We start from the raw sequence: 22,195 nt of genomic DNA, 5'->3' as shown, positions 1-22,195 counted from the left end.
AAGAGCGGCCTCCTGATCTGGCTCTGTAGATCCTAGGGACTTTTGCCAAGAAGGTGTTTGAGGAGCGAAGTGACTTATTGGGCTGGTAGGGGAGAATTAGAGTATGGTTAATTTCTGGGCCTGTCTTCCAAAAGGCTTGGTGGGCGATGCAAAGAGTTTTATACTTTATTCTGTCCCTGACGGGAAGCCAATGTAGGGTCCTTAGGCCATGTCTTATCGAGGTTCTGCGTGGGAGTCCCAGCAGAGTGCGGGCTGCACAGTTTTGTGTTCGCTGCAGTTTTTGTAGGCTATACTCCGGAGCCCCGAGGTACAGTGAGTTGCTAAAGTCGAGGCGGGATTGTATTAGTCCTTGGATCACTATCTGCCTGGCCTCAAAAGGGAGAAGAGGAAGGATTTTTTTGACTGACCTAAGGAGGCCAAAGCAGACCGCCGAGACCTTGGTTGCCTGGGTATTAAAGGTCAACGATTTGTCCAACCACACTCCCAGGCTTTTTATGTTATCTCTGGGAGTGGGAGGAGCGCCCATGCTCAGAGGCCATAACAAATCCACGGTGGAAGGGGCTGCGGGGCCTAGGAGCATGAGCTCCGTTTTATCATCGTTGAGTTTCAGGCAGGACATGGTCATCCAGCTCTTGACCTCCTCCAAGCATGTCGCTAGATTGGTTTGTGGTTGGCAGTTGTTCCCTTGCACAAGGGAGACCACTAGCTGGGTGTCATCCGCATAGGTAATGATGTTAATACCATGCGGACGGACAATCCCAGCCAGCGGCCTCATATATGCATTGAAAAGTGTAGGGCTCAACGAGGAGCCCTGCGGCACCCCACATCCCAGCGGTCTGCTGGAGGAGATGGCGGAACCTTCAAACACCTGAAAGGTGCGGTCGCTCAAGAAGGACTTGAACCAGCCCAGGGCTTCTCCTGAGATTCCCAGATCGAAAAGGCGGTTTAAGAGGATTTTGTGGTTTACCGTGTCAAAGGCGGCGCTTAGATCGAGGAGGATCACTGCCACTGATCCTCCCCGATCCAAAATCCGCCTTGCCTCTTCAGTCACTGCCAACAGGGCGGTCTCCGTCCCATGTTTAGGGCGGAAGCCCGTCTGGGAGATGTCAAGCAGCTGGTTGCGTTCGAGGAACTCAGTTAAAAGGATATTGATATGTTTCTCGAGAATCTTGGCAAACCAGGGAAGCAGTGATATTGGGCGGTAATTACTCAAATTGCCTGGATCCAGAGTGGGTTTTTTTAGGAGTGCCCGCACCATGGCATGTTTCCAAGCCAATGGCACCAGCCCTGTCTGTATTGAGGAGTTCAAGAGCTCCAAGAGTGTCGGAAGGATGATGTTGTCAGCTTGGATCAGTGTACTGGGAGGGGCAGAGTCCAGAGGGGAGCCAGATTTTACTTGATGCATCAGGAGCCCAAGTGTGTCGAGATTCATAGGGGTAAAATTAGCCAGATGGTTCTGGGGAAGATTTTCTAATTTTAAGCCAGGGTCTGATTTAGAAGTGGAGGATTCAATTGCCGAATCCGGAAAAGAGAGATAGATGGTGTTTATTTTAAGAAAGAAGAAGTCGACTAGTTCATTACAGCGAGGAGTAGGATTATGATTGTCTGTTGGAGGAGGTGGAATCGTTGTCAAAGTTTTTAGTATCCTATATATCTCCTTTGGTTTGGATTTTGCCATCATTATTTTATCATTGTAAAAGGCAGCTTGAGAAGCTTTAATTTCAGACTTGTACTTCCTGATGGCTTCTCAGTAGATAGATTTATCTGCCTCATTAAAGGTCATGCGCCATCTCCTTTCCAGTCTCTTACAGACACGTTTCCCCTCCCTAAGCTCCTCCGAGTACCAAGGAGCAGTTTTTTTCTGCCTTTTTGGGCCCGGTGTGCGAAGGGGAAGAGCAATGTCCAGAGAGTTAGTAATCCATTCGTCGACTAGGTTGCTATTGACAGAAGGATCAGTGACAAGGATGGGTCTAGTGGTGTTAAGGATATTGGACCAATTATCTATGTGTAGCTTAGGCCAGTTACGTGCTTGGCAAGGAGCAGGGGTAGAAGTGGGGACATTGTGTGTGGCCCAACTAAATGGTACCAGGAAATGATCTGTCCAGGGGAGGTGGTTAATTGTGCCCACCTTAAGACGTTCAGAGTTGCTGAATATAGGGTCCAAAAGATGTCCTTTGTTGTGTGTGGGATGGAAAACACGTTGCTCTAGTTGCATTGCAGCTAGGCTTGCTGTGATTTCTGTAGCGGTGGTGTCTGAGGTGTTATCGAAATGGACGTTAAAATCTCCAAGCAGCGTAAAATTCGAGGGGGCAATAACCAGTTCTGCCACTACAGTAGGAAGTGCTGTTTGGAAGGTTCTGCAGGACCCTGGAGGGCGATAAATGAGAATGCCCGTAAAACTGTCGTTGGGGGAGAATTCGATAGTGAAGAATAGGCTTTCACAGTCAGAGATGGACTCCGGGGAGTAACGACATGTGTAGATATCCTTGAGTATAATGGCGACACCGCCACCTTTACCCTTAGGGCGGTCCAAGCGAGTTCATGGGTAAAGCGGTATTTTTAGGGTTCAAGGTCAGTTTTCAGTTTTTGGGTAAAGGGGTATTTTTAGGGTTCAGGGTCAGTTTTCAGTTTTTGGGTAAAGGGGTATTTTTAGGGTTCAGGGTCAGTTTTCAGTTTTTGGGTAAAGGGGTATTTTAGGGATAAGGGTCAGTTTTCAGTTTTTGGGTAAAGGGGTATTTTTAGGGTTCAGGGTCAGTTTTGGGTTTTTGGGGTACAGGGATATTTTTAGGGTTCAGGGTCAATTTTGGGTTTTTGGGGTACAGGCGTACAGGGTAAAAACAAAAAAATATTAAATTAAATCAAATAAATAACATTAAAAAAAATTACATTAAATTATTAAGTGTTTTATTTATTTTAAATGTATATGTATTCGTTTTAATTTTGTTTTAATATTTGTATTTAATATTTGTAAAATTATGTTTTTTAAAATTATTTTTACATTATTATTAATACATTTAAAAAAACGATATTTTTGATTCCGATATTTTTGTACTACGATATTATTTTTTCGATATTTTTGTACTTACCTTTATGAAGATAGGATTCCGATATTTTTGATGTCAATATTTTTGCTCCGATATTTTTGTATTTCGATATTCTGTCTGTCGATATTATGTCAGACATTCCTGTTGATGATAGCTCATTAATCAATGCAAAGGTATAAACATATAAGTTATGCCACAAGCCCTTGAAATGAGAAGATTTTACCATTTTACCAATTGGCGCTTTAATGTGAAAAACAAGAGATGGGATCTCACGCTCTCTTTCTGGGAGCCTTAGTCAAACGAAATCCTTTTATTCCAACATTAACCTTCATGTGATATCTCTAGCCCTATAATCTACAGACTATCATTGCACTAGATTGATTACAGTTGTTTCTAAACACTGTCAACACATGAAATGGGTGGAAAGCCTTCTATTATTCAATTCAACCTCTAAACATTCACCTGCATCATACAAAGATCAAAGACTCTGGCATTGTTTCTTTTTACATAGGTATTCAAGATATAGTCACCGTGAACCCTTTACAGTCATGTTATCACTTCAGACAACTCCAGTCTTAATTTGGCTTCAAATGACAAAGACTCACTGGAAATGTAACGCCACCGGAAGGGCTCAGTCGCTGCTCCGCCATGTCAATTCATGATGAGAATCCTTCTATCAGACTATCTATATGTCTTTCCATTTGACTTTAGTGAATATGCTAAAGTCATTGTATTGCTTATTTACAGGGTGCAGCTTGTTCTGTAGAAGCTACATATATTCTCCCACCTCCTTTTTGTGTTAGGTGTTGCACTATCTGTGGCTATTCTCAAGCCGATCTCACACAGTACATTAATTCTACACTTTCTTGCAGTCCTATCTGACTTGTTTGTCACAATCAGGAATGTGAAATATATGCATTTTCTTTGCACTATCAAATCTGGAATTCTGATGGATCACATGAGCACTATTTACAATCACGGCTAAACTCTCAACCTGCAACGCTCAAATTGAGGGGGGAGTGTGGTTCACTGAAACACAGTTTATTCTTTGAGGCATAAGAGGAGTCTCATGCGATAACCCTTAGAGAGACCTGGAGTAACTCTCTAAATTATGAGCTGCCCAGTCACTACCCGTGCGAAGGCATCCTCAGAGCCAATGGCATCAAGTTAAACTCCCCGACTCCATCAATTCCCTCCTCAGCACAAAACTCTTACTCTCTCACCCCTTCAAATGAATCATATTGTCCTTCACATCAGCACAAGCTCAAACATTCATTGTTTGCATCACAGGAGGCTTCAGCTATGGCTGACATTCAATAATCCTCTCTACAAAAACACACACATGCTCATGTTGTACAGAAAAACATGAAACTATACCCTGAAGAAATGTGGGTTGAAACTCTTACAGCAAACACATAATGCACAGAACATGGATGAATTAAAAATCAGTATAAGCATATGAGGTAGAAAGTCAGTGTTCCAGTATGCCACAATAGGGCCACCAATCAAAAGACAGTTCTTATCAGTGGTGGCTGGTGAAACCTGAACGTAGTCTGGTGGAAAATCTGTAAGCCAGTGAGTGAGCATGACTGCCCCAAGGTAAGGAAGGGTAGTTCTCCCATCTGAAATTTGTTTTTAGAAATGGGATAAAATAGTGCCTTTCACAACTTCTTTAACAAAATGACCAAAAACAATAGCTTTTATAGGCACGGAAAGTCTAACTTTACCTGTTTCGGTATTTACAAAGGGGATTTACTACTCATAAAAGCCCTTTGTGAATACTGAAAGTAGTAAAGTTCAACTTTCGGTATTCAGAAAGGGCATTTACGAGTAGTAAATGACCTTTGTGAATACCAAAAGTCGTAAAGTTAGACTTTCGTCAAACTTTAACTTTGTGATACAGGCCCTATGACTAGAAGGCTAATTTCTCTTGCTTGTATTAGAGCTATTTGCAGCCTTACAATTCCACTGACCCTGACTGGAACGATGAGTTTTTGCCATGTTGCTGTATGGAAACCTAAACGTAAATATATGCTTAAGCACACATGCCAGGCCTAAGGGATGTGCTCTACTAGGGAGCTTGCAACTATTATTCCGATATTTTGTGAAATAGAATATGAGACAGTGATGAGTAAATAAATGCATATACACAACATCTCAGGGCACTGGCTGCTACTAAGTAGTAGTAGTACTCTCACATTTGAAATTGGCATGTGTGCTAAGAAATGTTGTTACTCTCATTTTCCAATAAGGCAATTTTTGTACCTGTGATCAGTAAACTATGCAAACTAATGTGAAGCAAGTTAATTTACTCACTGGAGTTATGCAGCTTGGATTCAAAGCTACAACGTTTAGGCTCCATGTGCGCATCTGCTGATGGCACATTAACTAAATAATCTACTTTATCAGAATCATAACTTAAAACTGGATTTCCTCTGAAAACTGCATGGGGAATATTAGCCAGCTGAACTATCTCACCTGTTTTAAAACATGTGAGGCTATCAAGCATGTCCACAGATGTCTGTAACTGATGCATCAATTGGCTGAGTCCTACTCTTCAGTTATTAAATAAAGACTAGTGCAGTGTCACAAAATTATTCCTTGTATCCCATATCCACCGGCGCTTAATACCATTTTATGGTAAATTAAAATGCATTAACTAAGATCCTTAATATCGGTTCATGTAAATGGTTGTGGAGTGCATAGAGCGCCTATAGGAGATGTGTTATTGTTAGGTTGCGAGATATATATTGTAATATATGCATTTTTCTCACTCACCTGCATAGCCCACTGACTGACTCAGTCACTTATCTATTCCTCTCACTTGATCACCTTCTTATCTCTAAAGGTGGGCAGAAGTCCTATAGTTTCACACCATGGAATTCCGCAGAGTTACATGAAAACTCCGTGAGATTCTGCAGAGTGCTACAAATGGGTGGAAATTGACACGCTGTGCTGACCTTTAGTGCCGGGAGTTTGTTCTGCGCTGAAAAATCTGAAAAAACATGAGTGACTCTAGTTGTTGCTCCCGCTAAAGTAGATTTTCTACTCAAGTGGCAACTTTCTCACTGCAAATGGTCTTAACCGCCCTTGTTGAGAAAATCTTGCCGGGTGCCCTCCAATCGCTTCTCCCTTGCCCGCGTCAATTTACCATTGGTTAGCCGTGGGTGAGAAAAACTCTGCCACGCAGCATTTGGCATAATTTGGCTGGAATTCTGCATTACATCGTATCGCAGAGTGCCAAAAACTGTGCCAACTCCCTCTGGTGGAGTGGAATTTATCACCCAACCCTGCTTATCTCACTACCTACCTATCCCATTTACTTGCTCACTCACCTCAACCTCACTCATCCCATTCATGCACCTGACTATTACTCATTTATTGAGCCCACTCATCTGTCCAGCCCACTCAGTAAGTAACTCACACACTTCATCCACCCACTCACACAGAAAACATTGCAGCTCACTCCACATGCCTAAAGACTCTATAGTACGCTCATTCACATTTGTGATCATATTAAGTCAATGCCTGTCCCACCCCTGCACAGCATTTCACTTCCTTTTTTTTCACAGAGAAAGATCTATGGAGCTCTACTTTCTCATATCACTGTTCCCTTAAAACACTGTGGAATCCATGCACAATCACTGCAAAAATGAGTAATAATCTTTTCTTAAGACAACTGATGGAGCTATTATGTCACCCTCCTGCAAGTCTTAAAAGTCTAATAGTCAGATGCAACTGCAGCACAGACCAGTATTTATTCAATGGGTCAAAAGTTCAAATGTCTACATGTTGACTCTGTCTTTCATCTTCCCAAGGTGAATTAAATGTGTGCCATATGATTGGCAAACATTGTTTGTTAGGTATACCAGCGGAAAATTAAAAGGTTGATACTTACGTACAGCTTCACATTGTTTACTTCTATAACTAATTTAAAAGCATACGCGATTGTTTCAAAAGCCTTGAGACTTACACTGAAGTTATGATATGGCGTCATAGCAATTCATTGCACAACCTCATCCCTTATTACAAATTTCAGGGAAGCAGTTACTGAAATGGCGTACTCGGTTCATTAATTTTGAAAACTATCTTTTTGCAATTATTGCATAAAAGTATAATCCTGAAAGAAAGAAATATTTATCAAGAGGTTTTCTCGGTGCCTCAGCTCAGAATTTTTTTTTAATACTTACCTGAAATAGATACACATCAAGGTAGTTTTGGGATCTGGGGCGGGTATCGTGAATCATTGAGAAAACTAGAAGTCATACCTGCAAAGTACAATGATTTTGTTATGCATTTTTGGGGTTTTTTTTAGGCAAAGGGAGGTGTTGTATGATCAAGTTATTTAGAATACTTGTGTTATTAGTTCAATATAAAGTACAAGTTACTCTCTTCAAAGCTTTATGGAGTCTTCTTTTACATCAGCAGCTTAACATATAGAAAAAATGCTATTCAAAAAAACTTATATTGTCCACATTCCAAAGGAAGTAATGGTTACTCTCGCCTGACCTAAGCAAACAGAAGTGTGAAATGAATGAAATTTTAGAAAACGGTCTGTTCTTCAGCAGTAGACAAATTAAACAAAGGGGCTGATTATGATAGCAGGCTGTTGGACCGCCACTCACTATCATAGCAGTGAGGAGACCGCCCGACAAATAGGTGACAGTCTGACCACCTCATTGTGATGCAACCACAGGACTAGTGCTCGCAAGTGCTCCTTTACATGGCAGCTTGTGCTGCGGCCAAGGAAGGGGAGAGGAGTTGTCCTAACGGCTAAGGCGGTTGACCTTGAATCTGGGGAACTGGGTTCAAGTCTTGGCAATGACGCTGAACATCCTAAGATTCTGGGCAAATCACTTAATCTCCCAGTGCCTAACAAAAAAAAATGAATGTGTCCTCATGTAATGCAACTGGTGCTATGTAAAGCGCTCTGATAGCTGATTCAGGTCAGGTTTGCGCTATATAAACTCTGTAAAAAAAAAAGGGGGTTACAGTTCATGCCGCCATGCAAAGAAGCACATCCATGCACTGTGTGCCATGTACCATGTGGTATATTGCACATGGAGCATGAAGGGAAGTGGGGGCACTACATGTTCCCTCTGGGCCAGTTTACAGTGGCCCATAATAGATGGTGGCCCTGTTTGTGGACCCCAAAATCCATTTCCAACAGCCTTTTCATGAAAGTCTTTGCGATATGGAAAGGCTGTCAGAAAGGGATATTGTAATCCTGCTGCATTGCCTGCCTCGACAACGCCTTCATTCAGGATTGCAATTCCAACCACCGCCCCATCGGGATCCGATGACCGTGTTAGAAGCGGTGTTCTTCCCCGCCCGCTTAGGGTCCAACCACCTGTATTGAAATCTGGCAGTCAGTCTGAAGGCCTGTCGGCAGTCAGACTGCCACTGACAGCCAGTCAGTGTGCGGTCCAACTCCCATTATAATCAGGCTCAAAGATTTGAAATCAAAACTGCAACAAAGGAGACAAATATTTGCTAAAATTGAAACAAAGTTTCCAAGGTAAGTGGTAGCGAAGGAGACAAATGTTTGCTGAAGGAAATTAAGAGTGAATCTGTCTATCAGTATGTGTGCTGCAAAGTAACACATTGTGCCTGTCAGGAAGGCTATGTGAGGTACAGGCACTTGCCTTTCTATCTCTCACACATACACACACATGCGCAGAGAAGTGTGCTTCAGTAAAAAAAGTCTATCAGAGTGGCATTCTAAAATAGCATATAAAGCACAACATATATGTGAAAGAAACATTTACCAAATAAAGAAATAGACTTCAATAGAATAGACACATGCTTGAGCATACATGAATTAGTAAATAGAAAAAAGAGGTTGCTTGTCTTGTAGAGCATAACAGCATAGGAGGATTGCTAATATGCAGAGATGGGTGTACTATTGACTTGCTACTGATTGTTGGCCATTGTGAGGTCACTGCCATGCTAGAGTGCTGACCTACAACTGTATATGTTTCACCATTTTTTTTACTTACACCCAGTTTCTGTGTATTGTTTATTTATTCACTAGTTTTTGAATCATTGTAAATATTGACCACATGGGTGCTGCACATCCCTTAGCTGTGTGTTTCTCACTTATTATTCTCTCTTTCAGTACACTAATAAGACCATTTTAATTAATCTGAACTCACTGATAGTAACCATTTAAGAGAATGCCAGTAAAAGTAGTCTGCATACCACAATATGGGGATTCTTCCTTAGCATAAACTCAAATATTTATTGGGTGCTATTTATATATCATAAAACAAGACCTCTTGGGCAGCTCTTTCAGAGTCCTTTCAATGTATATGGGAATATGGGAATACATGCAGTTGACTATTGCGGGTTACGGAAACATAGGTGGAAGAACTGGCTCCGCGAACAAACGCCAGACAGCTGCACTGCCCACAAGAACGCCACCCGCAGACACCACCAACTCATCAGGACTGCCAAGAGGACCGCTTTCAAGGACCGCCTGGACAACAACGCACACAACAGCAAAGAGGTCTTCAGCATCGTGAAAGAACTCTCCAACCCCAGCTCCAGCACTAACGACATTCCCCCTTCTCATGACCTGTGCAACTCGCTGGCCAACTTCTTCCACCGTAAGATCGCCGACATCCACAACAGCTTCATCACCACGACCCCCATGTCCACCGCCGAGCCCACCACTCCTGCGACCACCATCCGCACCAGCCGCCTGATCGCCTGGTCCAACGTCAGCGACAAAGACTCATCCTTCTGGACCTTTCAGCCGCCTTTGACACAGTCTGCTACCACACCCTAACAGCACGTCTCCACGACACTGGAATCCAAGAGGAGGCCCTGGTCTGGACCACATCCTTCCTCTCCGGCAGAACCCAGAGCATCCGCCTCCTACCCTTCCGCTCCAAGACCACCAAGATCATCTGCGGCGTACCACAAGGATCCTCCCTTAGCCCAGCACTGTTCAGTATCTACATGGCTCCATTCACCCACGTACCCCGACCGCATAACCTCAACATCATCTCCTACGCCGACGACACCCAGCTGATCATGTCCCTCACCAAAAACCCTCTCACCACCAAAGCCAACCTCCACAGGGGAATTAAGGCGGTCGCCGAATGGATGAAGGACAGCAGGCTAAAGCTGAATTCTGACAAGAGGGAGGTCCTCATCCTCGGCTTCACCCCCTCAGCCGGGGACGACTCCTGGTGGCCTACCTTGCTGGGAACAGCCCCAGCACCAACCGACCACGCACGCAACCTGGGGGTCATCCTCAACTCCACCCTCTCCATGACCAAGCAGGTCAACACCGCCCCGCATCCTGCTTCAACACCCTCCATATGCTCTGCAGGATCTTCAAGTGGATTCCCTCCAAAACGAGAAAAAACCCAGGCTTTCGTCACCAGCAGGCTGGACTACGGAAACACCCTCTACGCAGGAACAGAAACAAACTCCTAAGATGGCTGCAACGCATCCAGAATGCCGCAGCACGACTGGTCCTCAACATCCCCCGACACAGCCACATCACACCACACCTGAGAGACTTACACTGGCTAACCGTCAACAAGAGGATAACCTTCAAACTACTCATCCCGGCACACAAAACCCTACACAGCACCGGACCAGCAAACCTCAACGGATGACTCAGCTTCTACACCTCCACCCGCAGCCTCCACTCAACCAACCTCGCCCTAGCCATGGTCCCACGCATCCGGAAAACGACCACATCACCGCCAAGACCTGGAACACCCTCCCCACCAACCTACGACAGACCCAAGACCTGCTGGCCTTCAGAAGACTACTCAAGACCTAGCAGCTACCCCCCACCCCCCCCCCCCCCCCAACCCCCTCCTCCCAGGCACCTTGAGACCCTCACAGGTATGTAGTGCGCTTTACAAATTCCTTGATTGATTGATTGATATCTTTCAAGGGTTGGACACAATGGTTTCTCTTCTGTCACTTCATGTCAGTGGAAAGAATGACTCCTTCATGGAACCACAGTGCTATTTAACCACACTAAGGACTCCACAGAGTTCCTCCAAACAGAGTCATGGAAATGGAGGAAGAAGTCTTAATTAAATAAAAACCTCCATCAGGAATGGCATTTAGACAAAGTATTGGATCAAAAATATCAAAAGGCAGAAATATTTTTAAAAAAATATTGTGATGCAAAAATGTAGTTGACAAGAATATTGTCATTGTTCTTTAGGTAAGTAATATTGTTTTAATATCTTTGTTTTCAATATCATTTTCAATAATATAGTGGTGAACATATAATTTTTTATTTACATCTTAGTTACATCATAATTACATCATGGTGGCTTTGACATAGAGTGGGCTGGTCGAAACGTGTCAGCCAATTTACATTGTTGGTGACTTATTCCTTCAGAGGACGGACTCTTAGTGGTTCTGCCGAGCGCATGCGTTTTCGAATAATTATTGGGTCCTGCGCCCTTTTAATTCAGCATCGGCCCTGTCAGGAGGAAGTGGTCAGAAGAAATGCAGGACTGCTGTTGGATCAAATTTGGATTTGCATTTACTGCCGGTGGACTCATCCCGCTTTGTGCTCCACCCCTCATGGGACAGAGTATTTCTTTGAGTTAGTTGCACTATAGATATATATCGAAACGCATCATTCTGCCACTCAAGGAGGAATAAAGCACTTTTCACTTTCACATCGTGTGGTCTGTACCTGCTTCAACGCAATCTCCATTGTGTCAGGATCTGGTGTTTCGTATATATATATATATATATATATATATATATATATATATATATATATATATATATATATATATATATATATTCACTGAAAAAAACAGAGGTTTCACACCAGTTATAGTTAGGAATTAGCATTTAAAAAACCTATTAAATTCACTGAAAAAACCTTAGGTTTCACACCAGTTATAGTTAGCTGGAAATTTCACTGACATAAAACCATTGAAATTCCCACGTTATAGTTAGTCGGACTCACTATAACTTGCGCGTGCAATGCACTGCTGATGACATCACATATTACATCACTCATGACATGGTCAGTGACATCACTCATGACATCACTGATGACACCATCCTTGTGAATGTGTGTCTTTCAGATAAATAAATATGTTTTATATATGTTTATGTAAAGGTCGATGGAAGAATAAATGTTTAAATTATTGTCTTAATTAATGTATTTTTTTTAAAAATCGATTGGTTAACTGGCTTATTAAGTGTATCTTAGTGAATACATATATTAGCGAGTAATATTTAAATATTTAAATATATGTATCAGTGTTTCACTTTGTGTATAAGTGGCTGTATGGGTTGATGAGTAGCTACATGTGTGTGTATATGGGTTATTATATGTTTTTTAGTATCAGTATGAGTGTCTGTATAGTTTGGTGGGGGTGTTACTTAGCACATAGATGTATCAATGACTGACTCACTGTTTGTATGTTTTTTGAAAACTGCATATGTGCAGGACTGTATGAGTGGATGAGTGTGTATATGTGTGTGTTAGTGATTGAATGCCTGTCTCACTAGTGTGTTTATCAGAAACAAGATATATTTTAATCTAGTATATGTGAGTATTGATTTATATAAGTCAGTATATGTGAAAGTGAGAGATTGTAAGAGTTCCTGTTTAAATAAGTATGTGTTTCTATAAGTGATTGTTTAAGAGAGAACATATGTGTAAGTTTCCTTAGAAGTTAGGTGGTAGTGTGTGTAAATCTGTATATGCAAATAAATGGATGTTTATTAGTTTATTTGCATGTGTGAGTATATGTGTGAGTAACGTTTTGATGACTGTCGGTGTGTAACAGGATGAATAGGGGTATCACTACATATGATGAGTGAGTATATGTATGAGTGAATATATAAAACTGTTGGTGAATGTGTGAATTTGTACATAGATGGTGAAATTACTGAATTGGTTGTTGTAACTGGTATGGGTATATCCACTTTTTTGAAAATGTTAGTTTCTATTTTTGAATATGTGTTTCAAAGGTTACTTTACAGTGAGAGGAGGTCTGTCACTGTGTCACAAGGATGGTGTCATCAGTGATGTCATGAGTGATGTCACTGACCATGTCATGAGTGATGTAATATGTGATGTCATCAGCAGTGCATTGCACTCGCAAGTTATAGTGAGTCCGACTAACTATAACGCGGGAATTTCAATGGTTTTATGTCAGTAAAATTTCCAGCTAACTATAACTGGTGTGAAACCTAAGGTTTTTTCAGTGAATTTAATAGGTTTTTTAAATGCTAATTCCTAACTATAACTGGTGTGAAACCTCTGTTTTTTTCAGTGAATTTCAAAGGTTTTTTAAATGCTAATTCCTAACTATAACTGGTGTGAAACCTCTGGTTTTTTTCAGTGAATTTCATAGGTTTTTTTAATGCTAATTTATAACTTTTCATAGGGCTTCATACCTATGTACTTTTTAGTAAATTTCTAAGCTTATTTTTTCAAAAATGTCTATAGCTGAGAAAGGTATGTTTTTATAAAAATGAACACTATAATGTATATTATAATATTAGTTTTTGTTTTGAAATAGTTTTTTTTAAAATATTTTCATCTCTGGAGCGCTCCCGGTGCGCGCACCGGTAAATGCCCCGGTGCGCGTACCGGTGCGCGTCCCGTCAGCGCACCAACAAAAAAAAAAGGAAAAAAAAGTATGAAGCTAAAAGGAATGGGGACAGAGAGAGTGGTGTTAAGAGAAAGAGAGCTAGAGGGAGGAACACAGAGGGACTGTGTAATAGATAGTAAGACAGAGAAAAAGTGTAAGAGGAAGTATCTGAGAAAAAGAAAAAGAATAAGGGAGCAAAAGAAGAGAAGAAAGAGGAAGAAGACTAAAGCAGAGGTTCTGGGAGAATGTGAATGGATGATGAAAGTAAAAGGAAGGACAGTTAAGTATGGGGAATGACAGATAGTGACGGAACCAGAGAAAAGGAACAGCGGTGAACGAGGGAATGAAAATAGCAGTGAGTGTAAGTAAAGAGGAGTGAAAGAGGGTATATATAATTGAATAAGGGTAAGACATGGGGAGTAACAGAGAGAAAGAAGAGAGAGAGTAAAAGAAGGAGTGTCACAAAGGAACTAAGTGAACCAGTAAAAAAGGTAAGTGAAGGAGTGTGGATAAGCAGAGGTACTGAAAGAAGTTGAATGTGGTAGGAAGTAAACATGGAGGATAAGAATAAGTGAGGGAAGCAAAGTAAAGAAACAGGGGTGAGGTAGGGTGAGAGAAAAATAGTGAAAATAAAACAAAAGGTGATAACAAAAAACATTTTTTAAACACACTTACCATATAATTAATGAAAACCTGTATCTGTGAAAGATAAAAGAAAAAACACGTTATAATTACTTCAAAATATATAATAAATTAGAAGAAACAGTTCATGAGGTTTCAAAATCTACAAATGTTTACTAAGAAATGAAGCAATAGTGAAGGATACAAAAACAGAAAGAAAGTAATGTAGTTTGAGAAAAAAGAAGGAAAAAGAAATAGAAAGAGAACAAATTCCTAAAGGTAAGTAAGATACTAAAAGAATGTAAGATATCAAAACAAAATCAGTAAAGATAAGAAAGTAAAAGGAAAATGAGTGAAAAGGAGAGGAGTCTGAATAAGAAACTATTAATAAAAAAGAGGAATAGAAGATGACTGAGAGTGAGTGAAGTGAAGTCACAGAGTGAAGGGATGAAAGGAATGAGGTTATTATAGAACGATGGATAAAACAGGAGTGAGAGAGTAAGTACACAGAAAAACAAAAGGACGGACTGAGTGAACTACAGTACAATGAGTGCGAAAGAAAAAAAAGGAGAAAAAGAAAGAGAAGGTAAGAAAACTAAAGCAGTGGTACTGAGAGAATATGAAAAAGATAAAAAGTGGTGGAAGGAAGAGAGAAATGCAGACATTTCCAATTAGATTGAGAAGTTGTGAATGAAGTGCAGTAAAGAAACAGCGATGAAAAAAGAGTGTAAATTAGTAAAGAGAGGTAAATAAGGGTGAAAAAGGAAAATGAGTGTGAGACAATGTGAACACAAAATAAATTACACAATGGAACTACACAATAACTTCTACAATATGTTACATTATTTATTTTTGCTGTTCTCAGAATATATTGAATTTCACTTAAATTAGTGAGTTCAAAGTCTTCATCATTTAACAGCGGGGAAAAAAAACACATTCAAACATACATCTCATATATGTACACTAATCTTTGATTCACTTACTTTTCCGTGAGGCCAAATAGAAGATAGTAAAGGTCCTTTTGGTGGAAAAAAAGTCTGCTGTGCTCTATAACTTCCATTTCATCGACTTCCTATGAAAAAAGATCTAAGAACATCATACTTTACACTTTCCTCACGGCCAATTTGTGTAAGATATATCAGTATTTTTTACTTTGAGATCCACTTAAAGTATCTACATGAGATAAATAATTTAAAATATTAGATTAACTAACTAACTTTTAGTATCTATTCCCGACTTTAAAGGCCAATTCCCTTTACTAAAACTTTGGTTTTAAAAACACTAGATAAGAATTTGTAGAGTCATAAGGCAAACGTTGTTTATAAGTTAAATGAGAATCATTGCAGTAACTCCATCCTTTTTCAGATTTTAAGTAGCATGTATAATGTCCTGAGGTTGTCGAAGAACCGTCATGATAAATAATAGCTTCAGTTGTAAAGGTTCTTCCTGAAATTGATAACTGAGAAGCCACAAAAGTTTTAATAGAAGTTGTCAATTTAGTTCCATCAGGTCTACATCGTTGGAAAACTAAAATGATATACTGCCCATAACTTTGTATAAATAATGTGGACAGCATTGTACAGTTACATTGGGTACACACCATATTATGATCAGCTGCTTTAACTAGATTTTTAAATGGCACTGATTTACAGTCAGGTAAAGTCAAATATATAAATCTTGCAGTGTCTATTCTAGTAGTACTTGATAAACTACAATTGTGGCAGTCATGCTGCCATTGATAAGAAAGGCTGAAAAGATTATCTACATCTACACCTTCATCTTCCAAAACACCAAACATAAACATTAAAAATTCCTGACAATCCTGCTGAATGTTCTGTGAAAATTTATCTTGACCAGAACACATATCTAAAATATTTCGAATTTCTGTTACACTTTCTATTTCTGCTGTATCACTGCTACATTTCTCAAACACAGAATTCAATAAACCACACAATCTTTGATCCCGATTTTCAACAATCTGTTCTTGTAAACTTTTAAGAAAAAAAACAACATTAACCACTACATTAGCATAGCAGTTGACACCAGAACTATTTTCAAACTGAAATCCAACAACATTTTCTTCACAATTCTTTTAGATGGCATACAAAGTGCATTCCACACCACTGCATGCTTTAAAGAGGCCCCCCTTCAACATCAAACTCGGGAGTCTTGCTTGATTTTCTGCAGTGTGCTTGTTTATTAAAAATTAAGTTCACAGGTCAATTACTTCATTGACCACCATTTCTTTATTTATTAGCAAAATTATTACATCACAGTATTTTGAAAAATTCGCCTTATATACAATATACACTCATTTACCGCCCATTCTCCAATGAGCCTTTGGTTTGACTTCAGGGTTGCGCCAGCAGGCCACAACCCAGATCGCCTGCTCTCTTTACGTTAACCCCCTTCCGGTCAACAGAGCCGCAGGTCAATAATGTGCCCCCACTTGGGCAACCAGCGGCCTCCGGGGTAGGGCTGAAGAGCCAAGGCCACCAGCAGGTCAGCCCCAACTCTCCCGCCAGCCCAGAGTCCAGAATGATTTAGAAAACCTGTTCAGAGGTAAAACTGTCACTAGACAAGAAGTTCCCGTGGTATTCTTGTCCGGAACCCCGCTACTGCCCTGCCTGAAGTCCTAATTATAGGGATGGGTGGGTGCCTTCTTCTCGCGACGTCCGACTCCTGGGCGGTCAGCGGACAAAAAGAGGGGGCCTCTAAGGTGGTCGCGGGCTTTTATGCCTCGCGCCCTACGACTACTTCCGGGGCGTTCCGCAGCCCCCCGATTCCATTGGTCCTTGCACAATATTCACTTCCGGGTCGGCTGACTCGGAAGTGAACCTCCACTGGGTCGGCCCTTTGGCTGCCACTAACGACGCCACTCCCCGAAGGGGGGTGGCGCCTTGCATTCTTCCTGTTTTCAATTACAGTTTTCTCTACTTTTTGTCTTTTTGCAACTACCTCACTGCAATTATCCTCATTTCTTCTTTTTCGGCCTACCACACGTTTTTCAAACAGAGGATATTGAGGCAAATGTGGAGCATATTCTCTTCTTAACCTATTGAATTCTTTAACACAATCTAGATCTGCACAAATTTTTGTCTCATCACACTCAATCAAGTACAATCCTGATAAAGTTCTGACTCGGAATAATGCCACATATGCCATACCCTCTATAAACACAGATCTTCCAATGCTCACCAAAGCATTATCTACACTTAAACCTTGAGATTTATGAATTGTTACTGCATATGCCAAACAAACAGGATACTGTTTTCGGCGAACATATAAGTCTTTTACAAGTAAAAATCTAGCAGAACCACGACTTATTTGTTGTACTTGTTCAATGCCATCAAATTTTATTTTTAAAAATTCAATTCCATCTCTATTTCTGTAATTCACAAAATCAACAACATAACCCATTGCTCCATTTACCAGACCTCTTTCAACATTTAAATTCCTTCTCAAAATGATACGACAATTTAAACACACATTCAGAGTCTTTTCAAAACCAGCTGTTTTAGAAATACTTTTCTCTAATGAATCCAATTTAGTTTTCAAATTTTCAGACAAAACAATTGTTGCACCCATGTGCTCTATTTTATCTATTGCTTCCAGTTTCACAATCTCTTCATTTTCAAACTCTAACATTTTGTTGTTGAAGATGGAACATTCTTGCAGAGTTGTCATCAAACATATCCCAGATTTCTTCTCAGTCATTTTTTTATAAATATTCTCTGGAAGAATGTTTTCATTTGGATACAAATTTGAAATTAATCGACCATGTAAAGCTTTTTTCCCAAGCTTGCTTACTTTTCCAATTCTTACATCTTGTAGAATATTTTTATAATCTTCATCCTTTGCCTGTCGCATATTTTGAAGCAGTTCAGCATATTTAAAATTTAACCATATATTAACGTTTCCAATGCTTCCAAGGGACTTCCTGGTATCTTCATGTGTGAGCATTTTAAACACTGGTTGTCCTTTTACTGGAGTCAACTGCAATAGATCTCCAAAAACAATAATGTGTTTTCCTCCAAATAACACATCATACTCTGTTCTAAGAATTTCTTGCATTCTCAAATGCACAAAAGCAAGCATTAGATTTGAGACCATGCTTACTTCATCAATGATAAGAAGTTTCATTTTCTTCAAGACTCTTGAAACTTCAGAACAAGCATCTCCAGATAACTTGTTGTAATGCAATTTATTATTATGCTCAACTGGCAGCATCAGTAAACGATGTAGAGTAATAACTTTATTATTATGTGCAGCCAGACCAGTTGGAGCAGTTACAACACAAGACAGCGGTGAATCAGTCCTTTTCTGCAGATAACTTGCAATGGCTTTAATTAGAAAACTTTTTCCTGTCCCTGCTTCTCCACTTACGTACAGTTTGACAGGGTCAAATGATGTACATGAGCACTCTTTTTTCTCATGTCTGAATCCATGTTCAATCTGCTCTGTGACTTCATCATATATCTTTTTTCTGCTCAACGTTTAGTTGCTTTACCAAATCTTCTAAGTTAACTCCATCCTCTTGAGCTTGTTCCATAGCTCTTTCCACCTCATCCATGGCAGTGGCAGCTTCATTTTGGATAATAGGTCCTCCTAGTGGATCCTGACACAATGAAGTAGAACTCTGACTATCTTGAGAACTGTCTCTAGCTATCTCTTCAGCAATTGTGGTTTCTTGCTCCATTTCTTCATTCAACATTTGCAGATAATTTAGAAAAATAGGACATTCTATGGTATCCTTAGTTGCATTAAAAGAGTCTTCAGAACAGAGAAAATCTCCAAGTAGTTCCTCTTCTGTACGCCATGGCTTAAAGAGTTGCAAAAGAGCTAAATAGTAAAATTCTCTTTTGTCTGTAGCTTCACAACTCAATTTTCGATGATTAATCAAATGGCCTTTTTTCTGCTTCACTAGACATCCTTCATAGCCAATGACTGCATATTTTCCATTATTGATATCTTCTGTGATGTTCCTCTTATAACTGTAGTTTTGCAGAACTTCATACAAACAAGTGTTCTCAAGGTGAGTACTTCTATTTGGATAGTATGTATCCAACATATTTGTCTTCAAAATATCTGTACTGTTTGGTTCTTTCTCCGCCAAATATTCAATTTTTTGTACAGATTTCAAAACTCGGTTTCGTGTTGCAGCAAGACCTAGACTAACCCAAATGATTGTTCTTGATTTGGCATAGAGACTTGCTGATGATAACCGATCAGAACATTCATATGCTCCAATTTCTCGATGCGACAACATCTTCAGACTGAAACTGTATAATTTCTTGCTTAGACTCTTTTCATGTGAAATGTCCTCCCACATTTCCTTCAGTTCTGTCTTTTCTTTTTTGGTGATGTAAGATGTCACATATCGAGCCACAGCAATAGAGTTGTCAGCAACGAACTGAATATCCATGTTTGCATTCCACATGGACAAAATCACTGGGTTGTAATCGTTGATGTACTTAGATTCTTCATTTCTTTTCAAATTGTATGTATTTTTGGGAGATTTCCTCGTCACAGTATGTCGTAGAGATGACATCAAATTATTTACTCTTCCCTTAGAAATCACTGGTCGTGGAAATGCAAAACGACATTTCGTGTAGTACTTTTCCTTGTTTTTAAATTTTCGACGACAGTACTTTCCACAATGATGAGATTGAAAACGTAAAACTTGTTGCCTTAAACTGTTTTCTACAGTAGATTTTGGAACAGCACATGTTGAATACTCTTCAATGAAACTCATCACTGTTTCATCTGAATCTGATCCAAATTTGGGTACATCTTTAATCCACAACAACATATGTATATGAGGAGCACCTCTCGCTTGATATTCCTTCCTCCAAAAGAAATCCAAAACCTCTCCAAGGGGAGGATTTTTTTTGTTGGTAATAAAAGACATCATAGCTTCAAATCTATGATTAAAATATCTGCAAACATTCACTGGATCCAAAGAACACAGTTCTCCAGGTGTTTTTAATTCTATATTTGGTATGTTTCCATTTGCCTCTCGTAGAAATTCAAGTAAGTCATCCCATGCATACTCAGCACAGCTAAGAGTGAGGAACCATGTAGGAGTTCCTAAGTTTCTTAGCATACATTTCAATTCTCCATGACGACGGAACCAATACTCATTGGTTCCACGTTGACATGCCATGAGATTGATTAGCTGAGATTCCAAAATACTATCTTGCAGATTCACTTTCTCCATAAAGTCCCTTGCAGAAACATTTTGCAAATGAGCTCCACTTTTTAGTATATGATTAACTGCATAAGAAAGCCCAGACAAATCACTTTCAAACAGTAGATGAAATAAATATGGAATGCATTGACGAAACCTTGGATCTTCAGCATATAATCTTAGAGTCCGGTATTCAGCTACAGGAATTTGAACTGGTCGATCATCATATCGTCCACCACGACCTGTTGGAAATAATTGTGGAAAACAACTAGCTTCCAAACTTTCTTCCCATACACTAATGGGACTTCCTTTTGCTGCTTTCATTTGAAACAAGTCAATTGCATTTCCCATTACTTCTTTGGAATGCAAAGGATGAACAGTATAATGTTCATATATTTCTTCACTTCTAGACACATCAACTTTTTCAATTTGACCAACTGAACAATCACTGTCTTCTTCTGTAGCTGTTTCCTCTGCTCCAACACTTACATCTTTGTAGTACTCATTGTTTTTTACCAAATACAACGTTGCCTTTTTGACTTTTCTAACATCCACTAAATCTTGCCAGATTTTCTTACTCTTTGTCGGAACGCCATTAACTAGAATAACTAGAGGATCCTCTTCTACTCTTTCTACACCAATTGTATCAATATTTTTCTTTACATCTAGAGGCAAATAAACAACTCTTCCCTTTAATCCTCTCTGTAAATCTGATGGAGGCAATTTCCCTGTCTTAGGCTCCATGCGTACAATAGCCTGAAAAGGATGGACACATTGAATCAAAATAGATTCATAAGTATTTAGATCCATCAATTCAGAAGGAATATCTATCAACTGAAGATTATTATGAACTGCTCTAGCAGGCATTCTATTTTCATTTAATTTTTTTAAACAATAATTACAAATACGCTGATCAAAACTCAAATCAAAAGAATTCTCCACCAACAAATAACTTACAAAATCCTTCCATTCACTATTATTTTCCAATTCACTTTTTGCATATAAATCAACTAACCTAGTCTGAATCTTATAATGAGTCCGTCGACAACACACACAAGTTAAATTAGGCCTTTCACTTGATTTCACCTTAAACTTGGTCTTTTCCTCGTCAAACTTTTCTATACTTGAAATCTGTCCATTATCTTCCACATTACCATCCATTACTATATCTATTTCTACACTGTCCTCTTTGTTCCCAAAATAACAAAACTCAATTTCTTCACAAATAGTCTTCACATCCACTTCAGATCCATGCAAAAGAGCACTGTTTAACTGTTTAAGCTTAAGTGCTGGACTTTTTGCATAATACAACTTTCTCACTAATTTCCTCACCTTATTATGATGCACTGCTAACATCCTAAAATGATGAAAAACACTCTGACATACTTTTCTAGAAAGACAAGCTAGTGAATGCCCATGCAAACCTGTGCTTTCTCTCACTCTGCAAGGATCTAACTCTTGCAAGATCTTCATTTTTTGTTTGAGACTTTTCTTACTATATGTACGTAAGAAATTTCGAAGCAAATCGATTGAATCCTGTCGCACACTACAAATACTACTGCACTTCCATGTGTACACTGGACCCTTAGTACGTCTCCCTAAAACTTCATCAGCTGACACCTCTTCTGCATCTTTAGATACAAGTTTCTCTTTTTCCATCACACAACCATCTTTCACCTCATATGCTCGACCACTGGTGTCAACTGCATGCACCAAATCATTTTCCTGAAAGTAAC

The 22,195-nt window shown here is 39.7% G+C and overlaps 1 protein-coding gene across 1 annotated transcript in view; it reads left to right on the top strand.

Annotated features, from left to right (window-relative positions):
- LOC147727408 (atrial natriuretic peptide receptor 2-like) overlaps positions 1-22,195 on the top strand; it is a 592,594-nt gene that overhangs the window by 499,490 nt on the left and 70,909 nt on the right. The window lies entirely within an intron of this gene.

Source organism: Lissotriton vulgaris, chromosome 3_1 (assembly GCF_964263255.1).
Source record: "Lissotriton vulgaris chromosome 3_1, aLisVul1.2, whole genome shotgun sequence".
NCBI classification, from domain to species: Eukaryota; Metazoa; Chordata; class Amphibia; order Caudata; family Salamandridae; genus Lissotriton; species Lissotriton vulgaris.
This window is presented reverse-complemented; position numbering and strand designations above follow the sequence as displayed.